Source organism: Pinus tabuliformis, chromosome Q, assembly GCF_031772625.1.
Source record: "Pinus tabuliformis cultivar Carrire ecotype Pingquan chromosome Q, CPIR1, whole genome shotgun sequence".
Taxonomy (NCBI): domain Eukaryota; kingdom Viridiplantae; phylum Streptophyta; class Pinopsida; order Pinales; family Pinaceae; genus Pinus; species Pinus tabuliformis.
In genome coordinates this window covers 493,162,802-493,181,996 of record NC_142296.1, presented here as the reverse complement: position 1 = coordinate 493,181,996, position 19,195 = coordinate 493,162,802, and positions in this window count along the sequence as shown.

The following is a 19,195-nucleotide window of genomic DNA, read 5'->3' as shown; positions in this document are numbered from 1 at the left end:
GGGCTAGACCTACTTCTTATTTTTCTTGAGAGTCTGTGTAACTCCCTCGGCAATGATCTGATAAGCTATTTCCCTCGCCAGCAATTTATCAGGTATGTACAAAGGAAGGACATGAGGTTCGGCTTGGCTAACGAAAACTCTTATATAAGTGAACTTTTCCTCCCTGAACCATCTTCCTATTGATGTTAAATCAATCCCGGCTTGGTAGAAAATCTTGGGAGCAGGTTTATCAAAAATAGAGTAATGAATGGGTAACATAAAGCCATTGCAAACTTGGTATAAATGGTGCTTATAAGAATATTTCCACAATTTCTGATGGTATATGTGAATAGGCATGGGGTCTTGTGATGTCCACCTCCAGCCGAGCACGGGAAATTCAGAATTAAAACACAGGGTATCTAGAATATAGGCACTGTAGTAGAACGGGGGAATTAACCTTTCAGTAATGCGGGTCTTGTTTCTAAAATCAAGAACAGTTGTTGCTAGTTTATCTGACAGTATAGTTGCCCAATCCATTATTTCACTGTTACACGTCGCTTCCATCAAGGGAACCATTTCTATAGTGAAATTAGAGGAATCGTGCAACCCCCACAATCTACACATCATTATCCCAGCATAACAATAAGGAGAACATAGGGAATCAACAGAGTACTTACCGGAAGATTCATGCTTGTGTTTTGCAGGATTTTGTCTCCAATCTCGGATGGGTTCGGATTCAATTTCGTTCTCTTTTCGGAATTTCTCCAAAAACGCCTTGTTGTACTTCTTCTCTGGCTCAGAAAAATGATACATTTGCCTTAAATCATCAGCCTTGAATGAACCGAAGATTCTCCCATCTCTGGTGTAGAAAGTTCTGTCTGTGATTGGAATTTCCTCAATTGCCCACCTCACTACATCCGTATACGGGAGAATTTGTTCCCGAGATGCTATCCGATGAAGGAAGGAGTCGGCTAAGTCCTTTAAAGTACTATCAGATTTCCGAGTCGCATCTCCCGTGTCTTGTATTGTTGTCACTTCAGGTTCTTCGGCCTCAATCAAATTATAGGTACTTTGCCAAGTAGTTTTGCCGAGACCAGAACATGTAGTATCAGATATCAATCCTTTCTTTTTATTTGTTGGATCAGCGACGGCTTGTCCTGTGGCTGGCACAGCGGAAGCGACTGTGGTTTTCTTAGACTTCTTCCCCATTCTGCTTGAGTTTTCTGCTTTGGAAGAATTCTGCACAGGAGTGAAAATAAGCGTAACACAGAGAATTGGTAGTGAAAATCAAATATGAGCGAGATATATTGATAAATGCGTGATGAGGGATTAACTTTAAAATGGCCGTGGATATAATCTATGGGAAGATTTTAGGACTTAGTATTACATTAAATGGCCGTTTAAAACCTACCAATCCTTTAAATTCCCATCATATCATTAATCGGCCGAATGATTTGTTTAAGCGTGCCTTGGATGTTTTGGCGGTTCAGCGCAGGTAAATCACTGTTCGACAGATAAGGCTTTTAATATGAATTAATCGTAATATCCCTTTGTTTTAACGGCTTTTTTGAAGTTTGCACTTCTGGCTTTATCGCAATCGAGCGTTGGGAAAACTTAAATCCTTATATTGACACCTTTTGAAATCCCCGATTGCAAAAAGCGATATCGCATCGCATCGGGAGTATGGGCACTTTACGAACACATGGATGGTATATTGCCGATCGCCGATAGCGATATCGCATCGCATCGGGTGTATTACCTGGGGTGCTTTAAAAACATGCATAGTATATCGTCGATCACCGATAGCGATATCGCATCGCATCAGAGCGAAAGGAACTTTATCGCATCGGAGAAAACCAATGGGCCTTTAAAGTATGCCTCCTATGTCATTGCGATATGCGATCTTGCGATCGCTTTATCGCAATGATAAAATATTAATTATTTATATTATAAGGCCAAAATTGGTTTGTCCAAAAGGTTTTTATAATGTCTTCATTTTGTTTTTTGGACCCTTTTTGAATAATACAATGTCGATACCAATCAAAACTAAAAGGGACCCATTTCATATGATAGTTTTTTGTGAATAAAATTGATATGAAATGGGGGGTTGTTGTAGAGCACAACACAATACTATCCCATGTTTCTGCTATTACTTCCAAGAATTTGTCTAAAATTTCATCGATGTCCCCATCCGTAAGGATAAGTGGTATTGCGCCCTTAGATATTTTCGCCTTATGCTTCTTCATTGCACTCATCGTAGGTGCTATAGGTACCCTCTTCTTGATGATGAACATTGATTCCTCTTCTTCCTCTTCATCACTGAGAGGGTCCTTAGTACCTTGTTCCTACTCTGGCTCTATCTCTTCTGTGTCTTTTCCTTTGACCTTTCCTCTTGGACCCACATCTGGCATGGTGTCCTTCTCTGCTCTGACGTCTTCTATGTTTGGGGTCATCCACTCTAATAACCAATGTTTTATTATCACGAGAATGTCATCATCGGTGACCAAATATGTCAGGGGATGTGATGTCTCCATCAGATCCTTCCGAGCCTTTACATATATCCTGTGAAAGTTTGCTTTAAGCTTTGCTATATTATGATATTGATGATACAAACTTGGTACAGCCTAGGATGTTGTTTCACCACCATGTGAAAGTCCATGTCCAATAGTAAAAACAAGATATTGTTCTCTTTTCCAAATAATGGCTCCTTGGTATGCCAAAGTGAGGAATACTGTGCAGCTTCGCATACATCATCTTTGACTGGAGAAAGTCATGAGTCCTTGGGCTCCTTCCATGCTAACAACATGATGATTAAGATCAATCACGCATAGTAAATATCAACCACGCATAGTAAAATGTATTACCATCTTCCTATGCTTCTCAACAGTCCTCCAAAAATTCCTTTCATAAATACCCATCCTAGTTGAACTGGACCCATTAGTTTCACTACACGGCTAAGGAAACCATGACTGTAGGGACTTTGTTTTCTCTACACTTCCTCATTATTTTTTTGGCTAATATGTGTGTGGCGAAGCACACCCCTTGGTTGCTAATGGAGTTAATATCATAGCCTCACAACTATTTCATTAGCCCATACTTGTTGTTCATGGTTTGTGCCATGGCCTTGTCTTGGTTTTTGCTAACGAACTCTTTGGCAGGGTCCTTTAATTGGTAGGGAAATGAAGTAATCCTTCTTATCAAAATTTCATCAATTGGGATACTCTTCCCTATTCAGAGGCATCCGTCATGCACTAATACCAGCAATTGTTGAACACAGGGTGTGTTAGATGTGCTTCTACCCATGTGTGGCATGTTTAACATGTTTAGTAAGCCTGATCTATGCAATCCCTCATTCCACTGGTGTGGCTCCAACCTTGTAATTCCACTCTCTAGATCGAACTACAGATACTTACTTTGGTCATTGAAGTCCCAATTCTTCATCTTCAACTGCAGAATGTTTCACAATAATTTTCCTTCAAATGGTAGTTTTTCGAGTAGCAGTGGTATGAAAGTGCCAAATTTCATGTCTTTGGGATATTCAACTAGCTTGGCACTCACTTTCCTTGTTGCAATATATGGTGGCAGCACAGAGGGAATTGTTGCGCCCTCTTTCTCCATTTGGTGCAGTTCATCTTCCTCCTCACCATCATGGATTTGGTCTGGTTCTTTCTGCTACACTAGTTTCTTCACCTTCTGCACAGGTTTCTTATCCTACTTGGTCTTTATCCATTACGCTTTTGCTACCTTATTTCTCTAGGATGTCCTTATCTCTACTCCAGAGGCTTCAGCTGGTCTTTTTTATTGTCTTCTTTGTGGATGTTCTTCCATGGCTACTTGTTTTCGTGGAGATCTTGCGCACATTGGGGCCATAGGTACACTTGATGTTATGGATTCACCAGTTTGGGCTTTAATGATGCCTTCTAGGCCTTTCTCTGTAGACACTCTAGCAATCTCTTTGAAACATCTCTCACACATACAGTAGCACACTTGTCTCACACTTGGTTGCAAATTCTCAAATTTAATTCTCCCGATAGAAAAGTGTAAAATTTGGAGTGGGACATGGATTTTGTAGTGAATTTGAATTTCAAACCCCATCATTAGCTTAGATCTTTCTCATTCAATGAAAATATGGCGCTAGATACGGCTAGATGTGATTCATAAATGTGTTTCTCCCGTGCATTTTAACAGAAGGTTTATTTTAATGGCAATGCTTTCCTTCCAACGGTAATATTTACAGAAAAATTCAACGAACCTTCCCTTGTGGGGAAGTAATCCTTACTTCATCGCAGTTCTTTCGGACTTCGACATACTCATGAATATCACGCAGCAATATTCCTTTGGCAAATTTCCCTTCTCAAGAGTAGTTTATAGTCTAGTGCTCACTTGCAACTATAGGTGGCACTAAGACTCCTCTCCTTTCGTCCTTTAGTGCAAAGCTCCAGGGACAGAGTCATCTCTGTATACCTTCAATTTTATACCATTCACTTGTCCTAGAATTAGCTGACCATTTAACTTCACGAGTTGAATTGCACCACCATCAAGGATGTACTTGATGATATATAGTCCTAACCAATGTGTTTTAAATTTTCCTAAGAACTTTGCGAATTTTCTATCATATAAAAGTACAATATCTCCTTCTCAGATTGTCTTATGATTGATGTGCCTGTCATCTCAAGCTTTCTCCCTAGCTTTCTGTACCTTTTTGATGAAAACCTGCTATAAACCTGTCTTCTTCCAGAGCAAGTAATTTTTTCATCCTTTCTTCCATTATATCGGAGTTTTCCATATCTGTGAAGGCTACAATTCTTAAACTTGGCACAATGTACTCCATAGGCATGATTGCTTCTTATCAATATACCAACATAAAATGTGTCTATCATGTCAGTTTCTTGCATGTTGTCCTATATTGCCACAACACCGTTGGAATCCTTAGATCCCAGTCATTCTTGTTCACATGCACACTTTGGTGAGTGCATTCTCTAGAATATTATTGAATGCTTCCACAGTTCCATTTTCTTGAGGATGATAAGGAGTTCTCTTTTGGTGGTAAACTTGAAATTCCTCAAGTAATGCTTCAATGGTTTGATTCAATAAAATGTAACCCTTGATCACTCATTAATATCTTTGGACACCCAAATCTGGACAAAATATACTCAAATATGAACTTCACAGTATTTTTTGTGCTACAATCCTTCACAATCTGTGCTTCAACCCACCTAGTCATATAATCAGTCGCAGTGATTATATACCTCACACCAGTGCTTTTCCCTAGTGGATTGGTCAGTCCCACAAAATCAATAACCCATTTGTCAAAAGCCATCAATGTTACTTGAGGTAATAGTGGCATTTCATCTCTCCTTGAAGGTTTTCATGTTCTTTGGCAGATATCACAAGCTCGACGACATTCCTTTGCATCTTTGTGTAATGTAGGCCACCATAGTCCTTCTCTCAAAATTTTCCACGCAGTGGCTTTCCCTGCATAATGTCCACCAGTTGTGACATTATGAGCTTCTGTCAAAATTATCTGTCTTTTGTTCTTAGGAACATATCTCCGCAGTATTTCATCTGGTCACAATTCATAAAAATTCTCTGCTATCAGTGAAAAATCTATTGCCTTAACCACAAACTTTATCTTCTATTACATAGTGTATTTTTAAGGGGCCATTCCTGTGGTTAACAACTGAATAATATCAACGAAGTGCTTATTTTCTAATCTGATAAAAAACAGTTGCGCATCAGGAATATTATCCTCTATATTTGTTGGTTTTTTTCCTGTTTCTATCCTCAAAAAATGATCAAGTCCATCATTTAGTCTTCTTGGCTTAACAATAACTTCAAATTCATACTCCTGAAATAGTAATACCCACCTGCAAATTTTTCCTCGTAAAACAAGCTTGTTTACCAAATATTTCAATCCAGAGTGATCTGTGAACATCTTGAAATGTGATCCCAACAAAAAATGTCTAAACTTATGTAATGCATATACCATAGCTATACCTTCTCTTTCTATAGTTGCATATTACTTCTTTGCTTTAGACATTTTCCTACTTGCAAAAGCAATGGGGTGATCTATTTCTCCTATGCCAGGTTGTGCCAATACTACTCCTAAACCTATGGATGAAGCATCCACATGAACATGAAATTCCTTATTCCATTCTGGGAAAACCAAAATAGGTGTAGTTACAATCTTTTCTTCTAGTGTGTCGAGGCTCTTTTGAAACTTTTCATTCCATAGAAATGCTACATCTTTCTTCAACAATTTTTCCTTCAGCGTGGTGATCCGCGCATATCCTTTGATAAAATTTATGTAATATCTTGTATGTCCCAGTGTGTTGCAAAGCTAGCTAATTGTCTTCGTTGGGGGTAAATTCACAATGACAACAATCTTTGCAGGATCCACCATCAATCCTTGCTTGTGAACAATGTGTCCTATCAATATACTAAAAGCTACACATAATATACACTTCTTGATATTCAGATAAATCTGATACTTCCTGCATGTGTCAAGCATCGGCCTTAAGCTCGCAACATGTTTCTTCAATAACCCAAACATTGTCCAATCATCAATGTATACTTACAAAAACTTGTGAATATACTCTTTGAAAGCTACGACCACTACTCTTGAAAATATGGTAGGGCCATTCTTCAACCCAAAAGGCATCACCGTATATTGATATGATCCCCATTCTGTAGAAAAGGTAGTGTTATGTCGATCCTCTGGTGCAATTCTAATCTAATGGTATCCTAAAAATCAATCTGTAAATGAATAGGCTTCCTGATCTCCTATATTTTCCAATACTTCATCAGTGAAAGTAGGAAATGGGTCATGTAGACATGCAACATTTAACTTTCTTAAATCAACACAAATCTTGATTTCACACTATGTTTTATTTTATTTTACTACCATAGGACTTACTCACTTTGATTCTTCCATAGGTTCAATGATTCCAGCGGCTATCATTTTCTTAAGTTCCTTCTTCACTTTTTCTTTGTATTTTGGATTCAATCTAGAAGGTATTTTCTTAATTGGCTTCACATCAGGCTTTAGGGGAATCTTCATAACTCCCAAGTCCCCTACTATGATTTTCATATCTGATAAATAAGTGGGGAATAACTCCTGATATTAATGCAATAGATATGTTACCTTGATGACTGTGTCTTCACCCAATAATATCCTATAGTTGCAAACTTCGGCTCATCTTCTGACCCTATATTCACCTTCTTTATCTTTAACAGCTTCGTTATATCAGGCATTTCTAACTTAGGTCCATTCACTACACGGTAACATTCATATTGTTCTATGTCAATATTGTGAGGGTCTTCACCTTCTTCTGCAGTGATGTTGTAGAATTCTAGTACATTTTGTAGCTACATAGCCCAATCAAGCTACTAAGTGAGTGAATTTTCATTCTAAAAAATATTTTTTTTAACTATATGAAGGGTTGAATATATATATAGACAATCATCCTCAAAGCTAAATGTTAATATAAACCCATAAACCATCTTTGTCCAGCTCACAGTACCATGTCGAAGTTCTGTTTCCAAATACAAATTTTGAGGAATTGTCTCTAGTGTATGGATGAATGCATGCACGCATTCCTCTCATGGAATATCTTTCCATGCTTTCATGCAAAGCTGGATGTGCTCTCTAGGATCAATTTGACCATCATATTTATCTATCAATTCTATATCTACCTAACCAAAACTTACCCATATCAACCTTCAACATTCATTAGAGAACTTTTCAGGTCTAAAATGGGTCTCCTAAGAAAAATGTACAACCAAGATAAACTTTATAAGAACCAATATGATTCAAGATGATGATATCAACCATGAGGGATGATTCACCATTTTTGGGGTAAAAGGGTAAAAAGATTAAAAGATAATAAAATAATAAAACTACTTTTTCAACTTGTATTTCCAATTTATCTCCCTAAGGTTTAACTCAAATTTCTAGCGAGAGTACTCATTGGATGCAAAATTTAATTCGTCATCAAAGGATTACCCATGTTGCATACTTTCGATGGACCTTTCTACACGAAAAATGAGAAATACATGAAAAATGTGATTGCAATCATGTTTTTCATGTATTTATCATTTTTTGTGTAACAGGTTCTATAAAAAGTATGCAACATGGGTACGCCTTGGATGAAGAATCAAATTATGCATACAAAAAGTGTTCCCACTCAAAATTTCAGTAAACCCATATGGAGATAAGTTGAAAATACGAGTTAAAAAAAGTAGTTTTTTTCTTTTTTCCTCTAAAATTTGATGATGTAAACTAATCTTATTTTATTATTTCCACTATTATTTTATAATTTCCTTAGGACACCCATTTTAGACCTCAAAATTCCCCTAATTCTTTCCAAGTTCCTATATTCTTCTTATGTGTACCCCACCATCTAGCAAGAGTAGCTCTTAGGGCTATATCCAGGGTTAATAATCTTTGACATTCTGGTACTTGTTCTTCATATTCTTCAAGAAAATTATTTATATCACCCAAACCATTGTTGGAAAATATTATATATGACAGAGAAATTCAAGACATATAATATGTGAAAAAACACAAACACATAAAACCAGAGAGACACAAATATACGTGGTTCACCCAGTTTGGGCTACATCCACCCTGAATAGCTAATCCTTCGTTTCTATTATCCAGCAAAATGAAGAGACACAACCTACAACAGATCCGCTATAATATCCTCTGTTTTCTCTCATAGTCTCACATCTCTGTTTCTCGCTCGGAGAATACACATCTATTACACAACCTCAATACAATTCCCTCATACAAAGAGATGGGTTGACTTCTAGGGTAGAAAACCCTAAACTAAACATAAGTTCTACCGTCAGATCATCCGCCTAATGAATGGCCTAGATTGACTAGAAATTACTATACTTTTACAAGACAATTTTACATCTGTTTTTAGCTTCGGGGGCGCTGCCCCCGAAACCCCTGCTAAGGGACTACTGGCCCTTGGACCCCAAACCGAGGGGGATCGACCTCCCCGAACCCCCGCGGGGGGAACAAGTCCCCCCTACACCCCCCCGCGTGGAGGGGTGTACAAACTTCCTGGGGTATGCATTCGGCTGAAACAAAGACCTATAAATAATCATGCTCCACACCCAACAATCTCCCACTTGGAGAATGATTGTAGCAACTCCATCACTGCTTCATTTGCTGGAAAATGACTCCTCTTTGGACTTGGCTATTTCTCATCTTCATTGTCATCCTTGAAGACTAATTGAAATTGAGCATATTCTCATTTTCTCCCTGGTTACAACTTTTGTTAGCATATCTGCAGGATTTTGGCTAGTGTGTATCTTTTCCAGCTTTAACTCTCCATATTCCAACGATGATCGTATGAAACGGTACTTGAGCTATATGTGTTTAGTTCTAGAATGAAATGATGAGTTCTTTGCAATATGAATGACACTTTGGCTATCACTGTATAACGTGCCCATATCATGCTTCTTACCCAATTCACCCATAAACCTTTGTAACCAAATCATTTCTTTACTAGCCTCTGTAGCAACAACATACTCTGCTTCTATTGTTGAAAGTACAAAAACACATTGGATTTTTGAAACCCAACTGACAGTTGTTCCACCTACAGTAAATACATATCCTATAGTGCTCCTCCTGTTATCTCTGTCACCTGCCATATCTACATCAACATATCCCAGTAGATATATGTTTGAACCACCAAAGCATAATGCTTGATTTGTGGTACCTTTCAAATATCGAGAATCCATTTCACTGCCAGCCAATGTTCCTTTCATGGATTGTTCATGTACCTGCTTACAACTCCCACTGCATGTGCAATATCAGGCCTTGTGCAGACCATTGCATACATTAAGCTTCCAACTGCTGACGCATATGGTAATTTAGACATATAATCCATGTCTTCTTGGGTCTTTGGGCACATTTCCTTACTAAGTTTGAAATGGCTAGCAAAAGGTGTACTAACTGGTTCTGCATTGTGCATATTAAATTATTTCAACACCTTTTGTATGTACTCATTCTGAGATAATGTTAATTTGCGATTTTTCCTGTCTCTAGTTATTCTCATAGCAAGGATTTGTTTTGCAGCTCCTAAATCCTTCATTGCAAATGAATTTGCCAATTTTATTTTGAGCACATTTATTTCCTACATGTTAGAACCTGCAACAAGCATGTCATCTACATACAATAAAAATATAATATAGATGCCATGATTTTTCTTTTTCAGATAAACACAATGATCAGAGTGACATCTAGTATAACCTTGTTCAGACATAAACTTGTCAAATTTTAGATACCATTGCCTTGGAGCCTATTTTAACCCATACAAGCTCTTCTTCAACCTGCACACTATTTTCTCCTTCCCTTTTACCTCATATCCTTGTGGCTGCTGCATATATATCTCTTCCTCCAAATCCCCATGGAGAAAGGTTGTCTTTACATCTAATTGCTCAAGGTGCAAATCTTCAAATACTACTAGACTTAAAATAGTTTTGATTGAAGTCATTTTAACAACACGAGAAAATATTTCATCAAAATCAATACCTTTCTTCTGTGCAAACCCCTTCACCACAAGTCTAGCTTTGTACCTTTGTTTTCCTCCATCTTCTTCCTTTAGCCTTTAAACCCATTTATTCTGCAATGTAGTTTTACCTGCAGGCAACCTGACTAAATCCCATGTCTGGTTATGCATTAAGGAGTCCATCTCTTCTTCCATGGCTAGCTCCCACTTCTTCATAACATTCGGGTTCACCAGAATCAGTCAACAATAAATAATATAATGAAGGAGAGTATCGTTCAGGGGGTATACTTATCCTGGTAGATCTTCTAACACCACTTTCAGCTGTTTGGGGTGCCTGTTACTGTTGTGGTTGTTGTTTTTGTGATTTTTGATTATTGTTATTTTCAGGCACCTTTACTTTTTCAGTGATCCCATCAAGAATTGTGTATTCCTTGTTTTCTTTTTCCTGTTTCTTTTCCTGCAACTGATTCTTATACAAGACCTTTTCATTGAATATTACATCTCTGCTCCTAATGATTTTGTCATTTCCATAATCATATAAGAGATAACCAAAATCATTAACACCATATCCAATAAAGGTACATTTCTTTGATTTTTCCTCAAGCTTTGTTCAATTTTCTTTATTAATATGGACAAAGGCCTCAGAACCAAAAGGCTTTAAAAAAGAGTAGTTTACCTTTTTACCTATCCATGCTTCCTCTGGAAAACCACCATCCAAGGAAATTGAAGGCCCTCTGTTTATTAGATAAATAGTAGTATCTATAGCATCTGCCCAAAATTATAAAGGCCATCCTGCATGCAATCTCATGCACCTTGCATGCTCCATGATTGTTCTGTTCATCCTTTCTGACATACATTTTTCTTGTGGTGTTCTTGGAACTGTCTTCTCTCTACAAATTCCATGATCTGAACAATATCTATCAAACTCTTTGCTGCAATATTCACCTCCATTGTCTGATCTGAGACACTTCAATTTCTTTCTTGTCTTGATCTCAACCAAAGCTTTCCATTTCTTGAAAGTATCAAATACATCAGATTTATTCTCAATACAATAAATCCAAGTTTTTCTAGTTGCATCATCAATAAAGGTAACATAATAATGAGAGCCACCTAGAGATGATACTTGAGCAGGTCCCCATACATATGTATGCACAAGCTCTAATTTTTCGCTCTTCTTTTCTTTCCCAATTCTGAGAAATCTGACTCTCTTCTGTTTTCCATAATTGCAATTCTCATAGAAGTCCAAATCAACATTCTTCAAACCTGGCAACAAATTCCTTGAGTGAATAATCTTCATCCATTTCTCACTCATGTTTCTGAGCCTATGATGCCATAATGCTGCATCTACTCCTATGGAAGTTAAATCATTAATAGAGTTTGAAATACGATTGCATAAATACAATGTAGCAACCTTTTCACCTTTTGCTATTACCAGGGCTCCTTTGGTGACCTTCTAAGCTTTATCTGTGAAAGTTGTCACACAACCTTCACCGCCTAACTGCCCTGTTGAAATCATATTTTTCTTCAGATCTGGAACATGCCTTACCTCCTTTCGTAGCCATTGGTTTCCATTCTGCTGTTTTACAAGAACCTTACCCATTCCAACAATTTTACAGGGTTTATCATCACCCAAACAGACTTTTCCAAAATCTCCTTGAACATAGTCATGAAAATATTTCTTATCAGGTGTGGCCTGGAATGAGGCCCCTGAATCTACCACCCAGGAATTAGTAATATTTTCAAAAGAAAGAATCAAAGCATCTTGTAACACCTCACCTGTCACATTTGCTTCATGATTGTTTTCTTGCTATGCATCTCCTTCTTTTCCCTTCCACGATCTACCGTCTTTCTTTAGGTGTCCATTCTTTTTGCATTTCTAGCACACTATCCCCGATCTAGACTTGGATCCACCTTTCCTTTACTTACTGCAATATCCTGAGCTCTTTCCTCTTTCCATTTTTCTTCCCCTAGACTCTGCACTCAAAGAATTACCCGATGTCTCACCGGAGCTTTTCTGTCGTATTTCCTCACTAAGGATAGCACCAACAACATCATCAAGCTTTAAAGTACTAGATCCAGAAACAGAGTTACTAATGGCCATTACTAAACCATTCCAACTTTCTGGCAATGAGCACAAGAATAACAGAGCTCTAACTTCATCATCAAAGTTTACCCCTACCGAACTTAACTGACTTGTAACAGTATTAAAATTATTTAAATGGTCTACAACAGATCCACCTTATGAAATCTTCATATTAAATAACTGTTTCATAAGAAATACCTTGCTTGTGGCCAAGGGTTTTTCATATAGTTTTTCCAACGGCTTAATCAAACCCTTTTTCATTTTTTCCTTCGAAATGTTGAAGGTGGCCAACTCTACGAGGCACAACTGTACTGTTCCGAGTGCCATTCTATCAAGAAGGTTCCATTCTTCATCTATCATACCCGTCGGCATCTTTTTTTTTCCACCCAATGGTAGGTATAGATCTTTCTGATACAAATAATCTTCCATTTGTATCTTCCACAGCGAGAAGTTTTGGCCGTTAAATTTCTCAACCCTAAACTTACCATCTTCCGCCATTTCTCCCACTTGAACGAGGAACCCTTCTTTCCTACGAGTTTATCAGCCAAATAGACCTTCGACTCTGATACCAATTGTTAGAAAAATATTATATATGACAGAGAAATGTAAGACATATAATATGCGGAAAAACAAAAAGACATAAAACCAGAGAGACACAGATATATGTGGTTCACCCAGTTTGGGCTACATCCACCCCGAATAGCCAGTCCTTCCTTTCTATTATCCAGCAAAATGAAGAGACACAGCCTACAGCAAATCTGCTGTAATATCCTCTATTTTCTCTCACAGTCTCACCTCTCTGTTTCTTGCTTAGATAATACACATCTATTGCACAGCCTCAATACAATTCCCTCATACAAAGAGATGGGTTGCCTTCTAGGGCAGAAAACCCTAAACTAAACATAAGTTCTACCGTTAGATCATCCGCCTAATGAATGGCCCAGATTGACTATAAATTACTATACTTTTGCAAGGAAATTTTACATTTGTTTTTACCTTCCAGGGCGCTGCCCCCGAAACCCCCGCCAGGGGACCGCTGGCCCCCGGATCCCCCAGCTGGGGCATGATCACCCACCCCAAACCCCCGCGGGGGGGATAAGTCCCCCCCTGCATGGAGGGGTGTACAAACTTCCAGGGGTATACATCCGGCTGAAACAAAGACCTCTAAATAATCATACTCAACACCCAACAACCATCATAGTAAGGAAAATTACATACCTCAGAGGTTATAGAATGAAGTGATTTAGTCATTCTTGCACATCATTTTATAGACACTTCATGTAACCTATTTTGCCAATTTTATAATTCTTCTTCTGAATCTGAAGCACAAGAGTTGTTATGCTCCCAACTCAACTTTCCATCTGTAGTGGGGTTAATCCATTCTTCTTCTTTGGATGTCACTTGATAGATGTTATCTATATCAACTGTGCTAGATTCCTCTTTAACTGGCTCAGTATACCTTGATGGATCCAAGGGAACAACCACTCTCATATTGTTTCTTTCAAATATGATTTGCCTCTTCTTCAAGTTTATTATAGCCATATTAGAAAATTCCAAATCCAATCTAAGTAATGTAGGATAGGGGTTACAGTCATCCATAATTTCTATTACCTCAAAATATGTAGTAGTGCACACCCCTTCAATGTCCATTGTAATGCCTAATAATCTTCCTAGAGGAATGATCTTCTATTGATTCACCATTCTAACCTGAATAGGTGACCATTGCAACTTCAGTTTACCCATTAGTTCCCATTTTTGGTTCGTCGGGACATTAGCTTCAAATCCCATATCTAAAATAACTTGGTCTATATCATATTCTCCTGTTTGTGCAATCAACTTCATTTCCTTTCTAGTTCTCTTTTGTCTATATAAATTATTTACTTTGCGCATTTCACTTCGTGGTACTTCCTTAGATGTGTAGGAGTCTATCAATTCCTACATCCCTTCTACAACTTTCTGGTTTCTCAATAACTTCATACAAGTTTGCAGGAAATACTTTAAAATACATGGATCCATATCTTGTATCACAACTAATATTATGTCGTTGTTATTCTTCTGCTTATGCTACACACTAGATTTCGAAGCTCTTGCATCCATAAAGCTTCGCTTCACTTCCATAAATACTTATTTTTCCTTGTGAATATCGAACATTGGTTCTTTCTCTGTAGTCTTTCTAACCCATCTATCTTCAACAACCTTCTTCCCATCTGCTTTGTCATATCCCGTCACAGCTCCAGTCCTCATTACAATATTGATGTGTGGTTCATCTGTCCTCGGTTCCATAGTCATCATCTGAATTTTCTAGGTCAGCTATGCATTCTTCTTTTCTTACACTTTTGTTATAAGTACTCGACACTTCTCAATGACATGATCAAATTCTTTACAATACTTACATGTCATAGTGAAATTATGACAATCTCTTGTGAAGTAACCTGCCTGGCCATAGTTATAAAAAATAATATGACCTCGACCTCGACTAGCTCTACAACCTCAACCTCATCCTACATAGCCACATTGGCCACCACATTTTCCACTTTCTTTGTGTCCTTGTTCTTTGGCTTGCATTATATATCTATCAACACCATGATCCATCATCAATTCATAGACTTGGCAGTTATTTTCATCATGCCCCACCAATTTACAGAACTTGCAAAATAAGTTCTTCACAATCTACACATATGTTTGTAACAAATAGAAATATTTAGAGTGGTTCACCTCTAGTTCTGTATATTTTGCACCATAAGCTATATCCAAGAGTCAAAGGATTAGGTTCTCCATTGTCTATGTAATTTCTGAAAATACGACATTTCTCTTTAGAGTGACCTTTGAATTTTCATTTTGTACACTAGACCTCTTCGCAAACTTATTTACTCTTCTTCATATCCCGTAACTCAAAAATCAAATTTTCCAACTAACTATGGATCCGTTTCATACCCAAATTTGTATCACCTATCAGTGAAGCTTCTAACTTCATTTCCAACTCCAAAGCTTCGTCTTGAGTCTCTATTTTCTAATGTGTCAAAGTTAATCCAACGTGTGGCAGCAACATAGCTATAAACCATTCCTTTCTCTACTATGGAAAGCTCACCCAATCCAAAAATACCTTGAACCTTTGATCAAATTGCCACACTAACTCAGTCAACTGTTATTTTATCTCCTTTAGTTCTGTGATGCACTGTCACTCATATTTTGGTTTCTTAAATTATTTTACCAATGCCGATTTAATGTTTGCATAAGACCAGATCTAGTTGCTAGAATATTTCATATACCAATTTAATGCTTGATCTCTAAATGTTTTAGCAAGCTGCACATTTTTCCCATTTTCATCATGGACATGCTTCACGATCCATACTACTTCGCATAAGAACTAGAACTACTCCATATCCTCTGATCCAGTTCCTTTAAATATCAACAACTTAATATCACCAGCCATCATTATTCCTAGGGGGGAGGGGGAGGGAGATTCATAAGGAGAGGGGGATGGCGGGTGGGGGGGTAGGGTGGTGGGGAAAACCAAAATTTTTCTGTGTCTTGCTAGATTTGGGCTTCGATGCACTTTTAGTCTAAAATGGTCAATACTACAAATTTCCTTGGGGATTCTCAAGGGGTTTTCCTTCACCTTTAGATTCACTCAGTAGAGGGCTATAGTCAGTCTCTATGAAAAGCTTCGGATCTTGGCCACGCGATCTCTTCTCAGTGTATACTTTATACCTTTTTCCACTTTGGTTTGTTCTAGTCTCTTCTATCTTTTTCCAAACATAATATACTAATCTGAATACATTCGAAGAATTCTCTTTTCACGCAAAATCATTTTAATCGAGAATTTCAAAGATCTCAAGTACTTACCCCACGGTCCCTTGAAATTTTTTCATTCAGCTTCATTGTGGGACACCGTCAAGTCTACTATGAAATCAATAATAAATCCTCCCAAAAATTTTTCAACCAATAAATCAACAGTTCTTGAAAGTTTGTTATGAGTGTTATTTAGTTGCTGTATCAATTCTGGAGTACAATGCTTAGGTTCATCTCCTTTATAAAAATTATGTGTCTCCATTAATCTTGATATCCATTGACATAGATTGATCTGAAATGAACTAAATAAGATTTCATACTGATCTTAAAATATATACTTTTCCAACCATTTTCTAGATGACATTTTAGGGTTTATGTTATCCTGATTTGCAAATTCACGTTCCTTCTTTTCTATGCACTGTTGAATTTCCTGCTTTGAGGGATGGCAAAACATATCCCTCAAATAGATACCGGTCCCAAAAATGGAACCATTTATTGGTTTAGGTGGGTTGGACCTAGGTTCAAAGTGTGTTGCACACCAACAAAACCCTCAACTAGTGGCCCTCTTGGCAATGATCTGCAAGCAGATCGTAGTCTCACTTGAAGAGATTATGGGAGGATGTAGAACCAGGTTTCTACATCTTGAGGTATATCACGTTGTGGCACCATTGTATTCCTTTTATGCCTTAATTATTATAAAAAAATTCACATTAATAAACAACTTCACACTTATACTTTACTTCATAGAGTTACATTCATCAATTAAGCATAACATCAACATTCATAAATTGCACAGTACTGAAATAAAGTGCAGATAATAATCAAATGAACACTGAGGCAAATATTTTACCATGGTTCATCCCAATGTGGGACTACGTCCACAAGAGATATTGCTTATAATATGGGATTTGCTACAAAAAAAAAATATATTACTTGCACACATGGTTGCAGGGTGTCTGCATACAAAGTTACAGATGGTATGTGCATTTAGTTGTAGACCCAGACCTCCATGCATACAGCTGCAGAGCCTCGCCTGTCCTCCAAAATACAGACTAGAAAAGTATCACATAAACATACATATGATCCAATATATCATCTGATGCCTTCCTTCTTTATTATTCATCCCTATATATATTATTACATGAGGGATTTACATTGTTACATTACCATGAACCTGATACCATGGTTTCTAAAATACAAGGGGCTATGGCCCAAAAACAACAAATTTACAATATTTTAATGCTTTTACAAAAAGGATTGGTCTTCGTTGTGAAGCCCCGATGCTACGTAGTGACTTTGTTTTGTGGTCTTCATCATGCTTTGCTACTCTGCAGCACGGTTCACTTCGTACTCCGCAGTATCCTTTCTATTGTGCACGTCCACAAAACTTGGATTTCTTCCCAAAATTTGCCCAAAAAATGACCAAGTTGGGCTATGCCCAACACTCCTATGTAATACAAGAGAATCCAATGAAATACTCTAAGAATTCAAGCCCTTTACTTGAGTTATGAGGAACTATTTACAACAAATGACAATGATTATTGAGTTTCCTCTTGACTTTTCAACTTCTATGACCTATGGGCTTGCATACAACCTTTCACATTCTATATATGACCTTTTACATTCCATGTGTGTATTTTCACATTCCACATGTGTCTCTTGGACTCCATTACATTAGATTTCTTGCAAAACACAAAACAAAAAACACATATAGGGCGGTGGTTGTATAAGGAAAAACTTCTAATAATACAAAAATGATTTCAAATGAATGAGTCATTTTCTTTTTCATGGAGCTCATTGGTTATGTATGAATGTCATGCTCTGAACTTTGTATTAATGACTTTGATCTAGACTAGAAAATATGATACAAACTTCATCTTCATCTCCAATTCTTCTATTAATATAGATCTGGAGATATATTGTACATTATTCCACAACCATGACAATTTCATATGAGTTTTAGCTGGTGCGATGGCATACTATAGAATAATGTATTTAGTAATCTCCAAACCTTCCTATTCTGATGCTTGTTTGATCTTCCCAATGTAATGCTTCACTTCTCATAGGATGTCATCTCTCCCTCGTACCTCTCCAAGTGATCCCCTTGAAGGCATCCCATTTTTCTATCCTAGAGACTCCAAACTATTTGGTTAGTCAATTTTTCTTAGAGACAAATGAAATTTTTACCATGGAGTCTCAAATGAATTATGTCCAATTGATAAGAAATCCTATATTTTCTGATAAGCTATTATGGAACATCTGAGTACTTCATAACCCATTCTTCAATTTGATCAACAACTATGTTTTCCACATTTAGACGCTTCAGGACTTCTTGCACTTTATTTTGTATACTAACTAGAGGTGCCACTACCTCATGCAAGGGTATAATTTCATCATACAATTGCACCCCGATGTCCTCCATCAGCCTTATTTCTTCCTATATAGTTGACTTCCATTCTACTGTGCTGAGACCGCTAGAAGATAATCACTGATCTTTTGCAATGAGATGTTCCACATGCTTCTTTGTTGCATCCAACTCTTTACTTAACCATGCATTCTCATTCAAGAGGTATTCTAAGTTATCCTATGTTATTTCAAAGAAAAAAAAAAACAACATTAGCTACCATAATTGTTGCGGGATTCCTCCTAGTGTTCATAGTTATCACCTTCTCCATGGATATAGAGATTGGATTCTAGGGATTTTTTGGGAATAATCTTCTTCTTTGTTGCACGATCCTTTTCTTGAGTTCATCAAATGTAACATTACATACATCCATGACTTTTCCTTATGTTGGAGGTGTGATTCCCATCTCAT